The sequence below is a fragment of the Centruroides sculpturatus genome, unplaced genomic scaffold (assembly GCF_000671375.1).
Source record: "Centruroides sculpturatus isolate CEXI.00-Female unplaced genomic scaffold, Cexi_2.0 scaffold461, whole genome shotgun sequence".
NCBI lineage: Eukaryota > Metazoa > Arthropoda > Arachnida > Scorpiones > Buthidae > Centruroides > Centruroides sculpturatus.
In genome coordinates this window covers 80,639-93,360 of record NW_019384704.1, presented here as the reverse complement: position 1 = coordinate 93,360, position 12,722 = coordinate 80,639, and the positions used below count along the sequence as shown (strand labels likewise).

The 12,722-nt window shown below is 31.6% G+C and overlaps 1 pseudogene; it reads left to right on the top strand.

The window, feature by feature from the left end:
- The window catches only part of LOC111627632, a 47,912-nt pseudogene that overhangs the window by 15,253 nt on the left and 19,937 nt on the right, over positions 1 to 12,722 (top strand).

Sequence of the window (12,722 nt, the reverse complement as noted above, 5' to 3'; positions counted from 1 at the left end):
CAGTGAAAAGAAAAATGAGAACCGAGTAAAGAACAAAACAGTAAACTTGTGTCTTGTTTTCATTTAGTTTATATAAATTTATGAAGTCAAATGTCTTAATTGTAATAAAATGTTATCATCTAAAAATGTAAGGAATGTTATCATCATCATTATCTTAGCATAATGATGATGATAACGTAGGAGATTGTGTCTAATACGGACTCCTTTTGCCTTATCAAAAATTTGCTATTATTTATTCCATTAAAAAGCGTTAATTTGGATATATTTCATAAAATAGTATCTTTTAACAAAAATCGACTTTTTACGTGAAGTTCTCTGAACATCAATTATGATTTGATTGCCTAAAGAGACCTGGGGCCGTACTCCGGTCATTGTCTCTTTTCTGTGGTTTCTCACAAGCTGGCCCTTGGTTAGCTAATCATTTGTTTATGTCTCGGAAATGATCGCGTCTCTCTAAACGCGATTCTGGACAACTTTTCCTCTCTTCGCTTCTCTCGTTTGTCAGAGACGAGAGAGCGAGGGGATGGGGTTGAAGTGGTTGACTGTGTGAACTTCAGCTCCTGATTATCGTGCGTTTTTGGATTTACGCTTATTCCCACATATCTATGGATAGGGCTTGACCTCAGGATTATTTTGATGTTTCACTTTAATTATTATCTGGTTCGGGGGAGAATTTTGGGAATTTAATTTTTCTTACTTTTCGGCCGGTGTAGCGGGGGGTAAATCAATTTAAGGGAGCAGAATTGTAATATGTTATTAAAGGTTTTATTTTCTTACCTTTCCCCAATTTTGGTAAGGGTGGGCCAATTATTAACGTTTTTAGTGCAGTTTTTAAATTCTATTCATTTTCTATGGGAAAATCCAGATTCTGACCGTTAAGCCTGGTACCCACATGCGGCAACGGACGACGGAAACGGTTGCCGTTCCGTCGTCTTTCCGTACCGCATGTACAGTACTCACATGCGGCAAATACTCTACAATTGAAATGCGCGCCCTCTGCCCGCTGTAAATATAAACAACTACCGAGAGTAGACGAAAATGGCGTCGACGAAAACTGTGTTGTTATACCAGTTAAACTTTTTAAGTTTACTTACAATGATAGCTTAAATCAAAAAGCCACAAAAGCGAAGATTTTGGGTATGAAAAATATTTCGATATCGTTCGAAATTAGGAGTTTCGAACACTTTGGTACCCGAGTTAAGATTTAACGATCCCGAATACTTCATGCAGTAAGTACAGTACATCTATTTGACATGGATATTTAATTCGAATAGTAATACTATATATCGAATAAATAAAATATATTTTATCTAAATGTAGGTTTCTCCGAATGCCCATCGAGACATCCGAAAAGTTATTGCGATTAATTGAGCCTGATATAACCAAACAAAATACCCGATGGCGTAATGCTATATCAGCTCACGATGTTGAACATTAAGGTAAAATGAATTATTTCAGACTACAAGTAGTAATCAATCCTATTATAATCATCTCGATGTTGTCATCTTCCTATGCCAAAGCTGGCTTTTTAGTTTTGGAAAAATATTTTAAAACGTTTTTATGGAGAAAATGCATATTTATTGACATTTACAGCCTATTATTTTTATATATTCTAATATTTTGTATTAAAAAATCAAAATACGAATTGCAATGTATAATAAAAAAGGAAATGGATAAAATAATAACGTTAACTTATTAGCTATAATACAGAACCAAACATTTATAATCTGCTTATATAATTTCTATTGCAATAAAAACAATTGGCCAGTACTATAACAAAATAATTATTGTAAGTTCGTTATTTATTTGTGTGATTTTCATTTAAATTTTATCATGTAGAGCATTTATCATAAAAATGCATTTGGAATTTCGGCATTACGCTTCAGAATATTTTTACGATCATTGAATTTCGATCAAAATGTAACATTGCCAAAGATTGTTGCTGCTTACCTTGTGTTACATAATTTTTTATTAACCGAAAGCAGCACATCATACTGTCCAACCGGTTTTGTCGACACAGAAGATTCTGCTCATTCAGTTAATCTGGGACAATGGCGTGATGAGCAAAAACACTTACATAAATGTGGTAGGCAAGGATCTAACACGTATAGCTGTGACGCGAATGTGTTACGTGACAAACTTGCCCAATATTTATGTACTGAAAGTGCCGTAGAATCACCAGATAGCTGTGTATATCGAGGCCTTGGTTAAATTTTTATAATGTAAAAATATTTGTAAAAAATTGTTTCGTATATATAAAAGTAATGGTTTGTAAACATGATTTATTTTAAAAGTATATGCTAAATGATTTATTTATTGTGTTGTTCATGTATTTCTGTTTTCAAACATAATAATTGAGTGTTTTCAGTACCTCATGTCTATCTTTATTTGACAATTCCTGTAATATTATATGAAGGTTATCACAAAATCTGTTCTTTTTCATGGAACTTTTATCAGTTCGTTTGATATATCTCCAAATTTTTTTGTATAGTTGAAATTAATTAATATGGTCTAACTAAGTATCCAACAATAATAATGAAATCATATCAAATTAGAAGTTTAATAAAACCTATAATTCAGTTATTTTAATTTACTAACTTACTAAATATCAAGCAGACAAAAAAACATACTTATTGTTTGGTTTGGTGTTCCAGCATGTAGCTATTCAATGATTACCTAAATCTAAATATTGATAGATGTACATCATGTGCATTTTATAAGAATGTTTATCTATTTAGATTTGATTTGTTACGATCAGATTTGTTTAAAATGTAATATTAAAAAATGCTTACTAATTCTAGTAAGCATAATTGGGTTGGCAAGTTTCTTATATATTACTCATTGCTTCCACACCATACACTTTCACTAACATTTCATGTCTCAGTAGCCGTTTCGCCTAATCTGAAACAAAACTTAATGTTTACGCGTTGCTCAATTTCGCAGTGATACTCCTCACACTGACCGTGTTGCATCGTTTGTTGCGCGCACTACCGTTTAATAGTCGTGATTTCGATGCTAGGGGCCACTAGCTGGCAACTCTCTCACTACGTCTGCGTGAGCGCAACATCTTAATCAGCTCGGTTATTCAACTATGGGATTATTCACCGAACTTTTCAGACGCATCTTGTAGAAAGAAAGGTAAAAATTTATCAGTTTATGCATCTTGCCTTGACTTCCTTTAAATCAGTGAATGCTTAGTTCCTACTAAATGTAAATTTAACAACAATATGACGGCATTGAAAACATACCCGATTGGTTGTCTTATTGTCAATATAAGAGAACGACCTCTTCACTCGTGGCTGCTTTTGGATATCCTGCTTCCTTTAAACATTAGAGTCGTGCCGGTCATCTATTTCAACGGTCCCCAACCTTTTTCTCGCTGCGGACCGGTTAAATTAACGTTTGATAATTTTACCACGGCCCACTGAGGGGTGACGATGATTGTTTATATTTTAGATTGATTTAATTTAATAATTTTAATTTAATTGTATTTAAACATGCCTTCAAAATAAAATACAATTACACCAAAAAAATGAATATAACGTGATTTAACATTTTAACTCACTAGAACGCTAAATCAATGCGAACCCTGAGCTTGTTTCTTTGCAACGAGACGGTTCCATCTGAAGGTAATAGGAAACAATGACACCCGAAGTGTGTTTCTTATGTCCAGTTTATTCCGTTGTTCCGTCGTCCATTAAAAGTCGCACAAACCCGAGGAAATACACCATAATAAAATGGAAATAATTTAATGTTCCTTGGGCGGCCCAGTACCATTTGATCCACGGACCGGTACCGGTCCGCGGCCCGGGGGTTGGGGACCACTGATCTATTTAATACATTTCGAGAGTAAATATATGAATTGAAAGAATATGAATTCCTGTTTTCAACGAACGTTCCAATATTGTTTTTCACAGCCGCCTGTGCCTACGGATTTCAAGTCTGGTCTTGTCTTCTATCTATCTCACTAGGGTTTCCCATTTTCCGGTCTTTTCCTTATCCCAAAATTCCGGGAAAAATGAACTGTTTTCCGGGATATAATTAATTATTTTTAAGATATAAAATAGATCTTAAAATCGTACGATATAATCATTTTTTATTTAAAGTAACTTAATAGAATCTGCAACCTCCAAAATAATAATACAGTATTGATAATGCTGTGTAAAATATCTATTAAAATTATTTTTTACTTATGTAGAAATTTTTACAAATAGAAAAAGTTTATTAAAGATTGTTCGAAACTGCTTACAACAAAAATGCCTTTGAATTGAGTTGAAAATTTTAAAAATTTAACTTATAAAATAAATTATACTTCTAAGTTAGAAAGTAATTTTCGTGATTTAAATAAAACATAATACAAAATATTATTGCAAAATTTTTATAATAAGATTTTAAAAAGCAAAGATGGTTAATACTCTGATCGCTCATTTTGAATCTTATTTTACTAAAGAAAAGTCCTTCTACCGAGAGTGCCCTTATCGATTCGATTGATATCGGTGGAATTTTCGAAAACTATGACACTTTTACTAAACATAATGTTTAATTTTCTGAAAAGTCATGATGTCCTCTATACGCAGTTAACAGATTATCCACTCTTTACGCCACACCCCCTATTCTCTAGCTTATAATAGTTTTGCAGAAGCGTGGCATCTAATAAAAGGTCATTTCTGTAATGGATGACTGTTGTTCCTGGCGGTTCGACATGCAAAAAATCGAGATATTTTAGACTTTTCTACGTATTTTTGTGTGTAAATTTGTCAATCGCATTTTGAAAGAAATTCTTCTATAAAAAATTTTCAAACTTAGTTGATTTATTAAAGTAATTAAACAAAGCTGTTCGTTACTAAAAAACAAATAAAATTTAAAATAAAATATGTTCAAACTAAATAATTGTTTATATTTGAATTATTTCCTAATCTGATTTTTAAAAAATTCGCTTTGTATATAATTGAGGTGGAATATTTATCGTAATTCCTGTATTGTTTAAAACTATAATTCTGACTTAATATGAGGAAACTTTCGCATCTAATTTTTGTTAATTTAGAATCAATGCTTAAATCAAGGTTGTCCATTTTAATAGGAATTTTTTTACATGAATAGAAATCTACGATCAAGGAAAATAGGAAAATGAAGATAATTATTGTGCATTTAACTTTTTATCAGTTTCTTTATATTTCTTTGATTTCTTGTGTTTCCACGAATTTATTCGTGCCTTTTATATTTAAATTTCTACTTTACTAAAGACAAAGAACAATCAACAATAATGGATGTTTTCAATGAGTTATAATTAGTTTTCTGAATTTTCTACTCTATATATTTACAAATTTTCTTACTTTATATCATATTTAAAGGGGCTTTATAAATCGTTCTATTATGCCTGTATTTTCAGACAGGTTAATGTTTATTAAATATCGTCTTAATTATCGTTATACTCATAGTTATTAAAGGTGTAAAGAATGTTTACTCAGGAAGGTGACAGTGTGACTAAACCGGTTTTAATTCTGTCGATTATATTTTACCTGTCATCATTTGAAATTTTAATTTGTTCAGTAATTTTTATAATTTAAGACTTTTTTAATATCTTATAAATTTCCTACTTTAAATATTCGCACGTACACACGATGTTAATTTAAAATAATTTTTTGTCAGTACTTTTTTATTCGTAAATACTTTTTTTATGAATATTTAAATTTTGCCAAAACAATTAAGATATAAATTATAACATAAAAAGATTTAATATAAACAATATTTACTTTTCATTCATCATAATCAGCCAGTAGAATTTTAAATGAATTTTAAAAGCCTTTAAGTCTGCAAAGAATTATAAAGTTTTCGAATATATTTAAATACGATGGAGGTATTAAAAATTTGAGCTATATTCTGTCGGTTACGTGACCAGCAGTACTGTCGTATAATGATACATAAAGTTACTGTTTTACTTTTACCGCATTACTGGTGATTACAGGTGTTAAACGATTTTAATTACTAGCCACTGCTGGGGATTAACAGCGTTAAATCAAAATGTACTTAAAATCATCGAATAAATCTTCGAAAAGCGAGAAAACTAATAGCAGCAATTTCCGGTTGCTGTAATGTGATATTTAACTTCTGTGATTGGCAGACTACATATTACGTGTCATCAAACTCTCTTTCTTATTGGCATTTGTCGATGCTTATTCTTTTCATAGTAATATACACGTAGGTAGAGAATTATAACGTATCATTTTGGAAAGTGCTGAGGAAAGCGTATATTAATCATGTTTCTGTCAACTTTTCAAATTCTTTTAAGTTTAGTTATTATTTTTCTTGTGTTGATATATACATTAATGAAAAAATGGAGAAACAAGAAACAAGAGGGAAATGATTCAACTATATTATCGTATGGAAAAGCTTCATCTGTGTCTGGAAGTAAGTAAATGTTTTATAGTTTTTATTATTGTTTTTCGTATGTAGGGACTTCAGTTGAATAAAGATGGCAAACGTCTCGAACTTTCGGTTATGATGTTTCACGTCGAAAAGGTTCGTCCATGGTACGGCTCCGGGGTAGTGGCGACTTGATTTTGGATTATTTTATTTGACACACGCGTGTAGTTTTATAGGATCTTCTACAGTCTCTTGAGGCGGCACCTAGAAAGATGTTGTGATTTTGATCACAAATCTCGAGGAAAAAAAAACTTTCGTTATGACGCTTATGGAGTGAGAGCGATTGGGTCCTTAAAGACCAGGAATAAATAGTTTTGTCTTTGATCGCCTACTTTCATTGGTCACTTTTCCTCGTCTTAGCGCTTTAAGTAGTCGCTTGCCTGTTACTATTGTTATAGGATGCCAACTTATATTGCGGGAGAGATCAAACTCGAAGTGAATCTAATCTCCCAATCGGAGATGGCCGATCTGAGAACTTCTATTCCTCCTCGATTTCTCCTATTGTTATGACGTCGTGTCGCGAGTTCAAAACATACAATTTTTTCTCTCTAACAAAATATTAATCTTTATGCAAACTTTATTGGAGGTTCGGTCCTGTTCAGGACCACAGAGTTTTCAAACTTAATAAGTGCAGTGCTTATTGGTAAAAGTTTCTGAAATTTTGCAGGGAGGTTTATCTGTTAGGTGAATTTATGCTGTTAAATTTTGGTGGTTGCGGATCGAAAGTATGAAGAGATGAAAAATCGTATGCAATATCTGGTATAATATTTTAACTTAATTGTTAATCTGGTGAAGGTTTTATTCGTTGTGAGCATTTTATATTTTTATTTTTATGAAATTTATCTTTAGTTTCATACAGACGTTTTTGCTATTTAATAATAAGTAAAAATATAAAAGTTTTTAAAGAAATAACATATCATAACAGATTGCGCCAAACACAGTTATTAAAGTTTCTGGGAAAGTTAAGCAACTATTTGCTTGAGTTTCAACGTTGTGTATTTTGTGTGATTGCCGCTAAAAGTGTATCTGTGTTGCATTGTTTAGAAAACTAATTTTTTTTATATGTTTTCAATGAGATTTAATTAATTTTTATTTAAAAAATTAAGTTTATTTTAATTTCGAAATACATTAAATAGGGTTTTCTATCATATAATCTACATTTCAATATAATTTATTCGAATGCGTATTGCATAAAAAATATTAATAATTAATATTTTAATATGCATTACATTTCTTCTCCGAAAATGTGTTAGAAATAGAATTTAAAATTTGTGCACAACGCGAAACATTTGATACTGACAATAACGGCAACATTTTAACATTGCAAAAAGCAGTTTAGAATGTCATTCATTACTAATCAAATCTAAACTTTAAAGAATTTATAAATTTTGAGTAATATAAGGTGTAAAAATTTAATGCTCGACACAGTGGAGTCACCCAGGATCTAAACTGGAGGGAAGCAAACAACTTGACTGCAACAATAGCAGCGAGAAAGAAATAGTTTTACGTTTTCACGACAGCTGGCTCCTAGCTCTAGTCTAGTCACAATGTTCACTATTCAAACTGATACTATTGATAAATTGATATACGTTTGTGTTGTGTTCATTACTACACTTTAATTATTGTAAATAGGGCAGCTGCTTCTCCTGCCCTTCGCTGGGTACGCCCTTTGCTCGACAACTAACAGTTGGAAACGAAGGAGGTAGCGCCAACTACAGTTTCTAAAGAAAAAATTTTAGCGCTATATGCAAGTTTTTAAAGATTTTTATATTATTAATTTTCTCGTTTTATTTACATATGTTTTTATAACAATATATTCACCATTAGAGTCTTAATGTATGAAGTAAGTAACTTTAAATGATAAGTAACCCGCTAATATTATAAGTGTGACAAACAAAACTTGTCTGGGTCAGAATGCTGACACCACACAGGTTACGTTTGTGAAACCAACGAGCAGACGTAAAGAAACAGAACAGAAAGTAGATAGACGAACAAACCCCGAAGTAATTCACCCAAGTAACAGGTTAATTTATAAGAAATGCAATTATTAATGCTAAGTGTGTAATAACTAGCATAATCAATTATTTAAACAATTTGCACTCGGGGAAACTTATATCGAAAATATAAGCTCATTTGTATTTTAATTAAATATTGTTGATTTCGAGAAATTCTTATCNGAAGTAAGTAACTTTAAATGATAAGTAACCCGCTAATATTATAAGTGTGACAAACAAAACTTGTCTGGGTCAGAATGCTGACACCACACAGGTTACGTTTGTGAAACCAACGAGCAGACGTAAAGAAACAGAACAGAAAGTAGACAGACGAACAAACCCCGAAGTAATTCACCCAAGTAACAGGTTAATTTATAAGAAATGCAATTATTAATGCTAAGTGTGTGATAACTAGCATAAACAATTATTTAATCATTTTGCACTCGGGGAAACTTATATCGAAAATATAAGCTCATTGTATTTTAATTAAATATTGTTGATTTCGAGAAATTCTTATCAGTGTTTTCAATTTTGGCACGTTTTATGTTTAAAAACAATTCAATAAAAAGTTTAAATTAATATGTTTCTGTGTTGCTATGCATCTTATTTATATGGGATAGCGTATTCATATGGGAACGAAACGGGAAGGTTCCTTGTGGCTGCCGTTCAAATTAACAAATCGAAAGAGCACGTTTTGATAAGTAACAATATTATCAATTTTAAGGAAATTTTTTATATTAATAAAATTAATTAAATAATGGGAAAGCGATGGCCGAAGTTTCAAATTCAACATTGACCGGTACATAGAGGAAATTAAAACATATACAGTGAAAACTGCTTAGGCGACCACCTGCATTCGAAGGGCACCTGTCAAAACGAGCAAAAATTTCTGGCACGGAATAGTTTATCTATAGAGTCTTCGTATAAGTTACCTGTACTAAACGACCACCTGTGTAACGCGACCGCGGGCATCGATTTTTGGTCCGAAACAACATACAACACCTGTAAGAAGCGACCACTTTCGCGAATGTATCTGGTCTAAACTATTGTAAGAACCCATCTCAACAACGTTTTCCCTCCTACTATAACAAATTAATCTATAATCTCGTTCGAACTCATCCCGGGCACTTCTCCCACCCTTGAAATTAGGTGCAGGTGTTAATAAATTAGTCTAACAACAAAGGAAATTCATTTCAGTTTGTTGGAAAATGTCCGAAAAACGAAAGAAATGTGCTGTCGTTAGAAGATCGTATTATTAATTAACTAGCAGACCCCGCCACGCCTTGTTGTGGCTCAAAATGTATCTATTATAAATGTATAACACTTCGCCCCTAGGAGAAAAATTTTCGAAAAATTTCTTCTTAGTGTACATTGTCTTGACGTACCCTATTAAAACGCAATCAAAAATGCAAAAACCCGCATCTAAAATAGTATAATAGAAGCCAAGTTTTTCACAGTAAGCCTTAATCCTGTCCCTCTCCCCCCCAATAGGGTAATTTCGACATGTATTCGACAGCCTATGTCTACCCTGAGGTTCCATCCTAAATATTCGTAAAAGAATTTTTGAAATCGAATGGGTAGTTTTGGAGATTACCTGCTGCATACAAACTAACATGCAAACATTACCTCTTTATTATATTAGTATAGATTAAAGTTATCACAACAGCAATTAGCGGCGAAATTTAACTGTGGGATAACGAAATTGATTTTACCCTAGACCTACAGTATATTCCTTGGGGTATAAAATGTTGTACACGATACAATTAATCGGCTGATCTCATCGTTTGATAAAATTTATTTTTACTTATTTGTTTTGAAACTCATATACAGTACATGCGCAATAAATAGTTTTTGTATCAACCTACCTTATTTCCACGATACTTTTAGAAAAATAATATCCAAGTAATTTTCGCAGGCAAAATATTCAAAAAACAATGAACACATTAATGCAAAAATCAGTTTTACTTCCTTTTTCGATTCCGCGATTGTAATGAAATCGTAAAACGAGAAAAATAATAAAATTGTTTTATTATTAAAGTTAAAATATGATTAAACTAACGAAAACCAAAAGCAAAGTGATGGAGAGATAGGACACGCTTGTATATGGATGACGTAATAAACGTAACTGAGGAGAGAACGAAAAGAACCGAGTCGAATTAATTAAGTGGGAAAAAAGAAAGTGTGCATTATAATCGAGAAAATGCGAGTATTGTATTAATCTTTAAAATACAATACCAATATAGCCCTATTGTTGAAAAAATTCGCTTATTTTTGCTCACCTCGTGTTTTGCTTAGTAGAAATGGCTAAAAAATGCGCAAAATACGTAGGTAAATACGTTATTACAAAACCACCTGTATTGGACGAACACCTGTCTAAAACACCACTTTTTGAAGGAACCGTGGATGGTCGCCATAGACAGGTTTTACTGTATTCGAAAACGTTGACCCATGTACACTCAAACTTTTTGAACACAATTTTTTTTTTCTCGAGAAGTTAATCATGTACATTAATTAAACTATAACACTTTAACCTGTTATCTCTTGCACAACGTTTGTTATGTGGTTTAAAGTAGTTTTAGAACAAAAATAAAAAGATACTGCTTATGCATTTTGATAAGTCGCTTAAATTTAGAGCATCCGTCATGTTTTAACACGGATCTCAAGCCGTTCCTGCGCTTCAATCAGAGACAAAGTTCTTATAATTTACTGAAATACCTACATTGCAAGCAAACAGAATTTAGCAATAAAAATATATTTTACAACTTAAAAAATATCCAATAATTACTTCAACATATACTTTTTGCATATTCTAACTTGGTTAACGAAACTTATTTGTACGACTGCTGTACAACATATACGGTATATTGCTTGTATGAATAAATCGAATATAGCAAAATGAAAGCAAAATACGATATATAGTTATTTAACTGAAATTTAATATAACTGTACGCCTAGAAATTCCCACTGTCGGTTGACTGTCTGTTTGTCACTCTTTAATTTCGGGAAGAGGATGAAATATAGGGTTTCTCCAATGGGATCCCAGGATTTCAGGAAATTCTTTTCATCCAGGAAAATCCCGCAAATTTCTTAAAAATTAACTTTTTTCTTATTTTGTGTTAAACTTGAGGAAATTTTGCAAATAGAAGGTTTAATTAACTCATAAACTGTCAGAATACATTTGTATTTATTAATTTTAAGCCTGCTTATTAGTTTTTGAAATTTTCGCTTATTACGGCATGTCATAGATTGTCAATAATCATACGTCGCTTATTTGTGACTGGACTCTGAAAATTCTATACTTGTCGTAACCTGTAATATCTGAAATACTTGTGTTTACGCTGTCTTAATTTTTAACCTTCCACAGTAGCTTCAATAACTTGCATTATGCCATGTTGTGCAAATTGGACAAGGATACAAATAAGTATGAAGTATGCAAGTATGAAGTTTCTTTTTATAAATCTGATTAATAAAGCCAAACGAACTGCCGAATTATCGGTCTATATGCTCTATATCGCTATTAAAGCAGCCGAGGTAGACAAATCAAGAATAAGAAACGACAAAAAAAATACTGTAACGCTTCTCGAAAACGAACTAAAAATCATCCATGTTACGGGTGATAAAGCTCATAACATCTGTCTTGTCTTGAATGTCTTTGCATTAAACACAATTCCACCGATATCAATCGAATCGATAAGGGCACTCTCGGTAGAAAGACTTTTCTTTAGTAAAGTAAGAATCAAATTAAGTGATCGGAGTATCGACCATCTTTGCTTTTTAAAATCTTATTATAAAATTCACAATAATATTTTGAATTATGTTTTATTAAAATATCGAAAATTTCCTTCAAACTTAGAAGTTTGATTTAAATTAATTTTATTGTTTAAATTTTCAATTCAATTCAAAGGCATTTTTGTACTTGTAAAAATTTCTACTTAATTTTTGATACATATTTTACATAGCATTATTATTAATACTGTATTATTATTTTGGAAATTGCAGGTTGTATTAAGTTAGTTAAAAATGGAAAATAATTACAGTACAGCGTCGTTTATGTGAAGGTCGGCTATCCGAAACGTCGGTTATCCGAAGGAATTCCAGTCGACAAATTTAAATTTTCGCCAGTGCTGTGGCGCTGTAATTTTTGGCTATGTCTTCGGCTACTCAAATATTTTACGTTTTTGATACTAAATTAACTTCTGAAGTATAATTTTTTATTGTTTTTATATTTTCAATAAATTTATTTTGTTTGTACAAAATAAAAAAATAATTTTTTACGATACAATAGTCTTTTGTTAGGCTTAACAT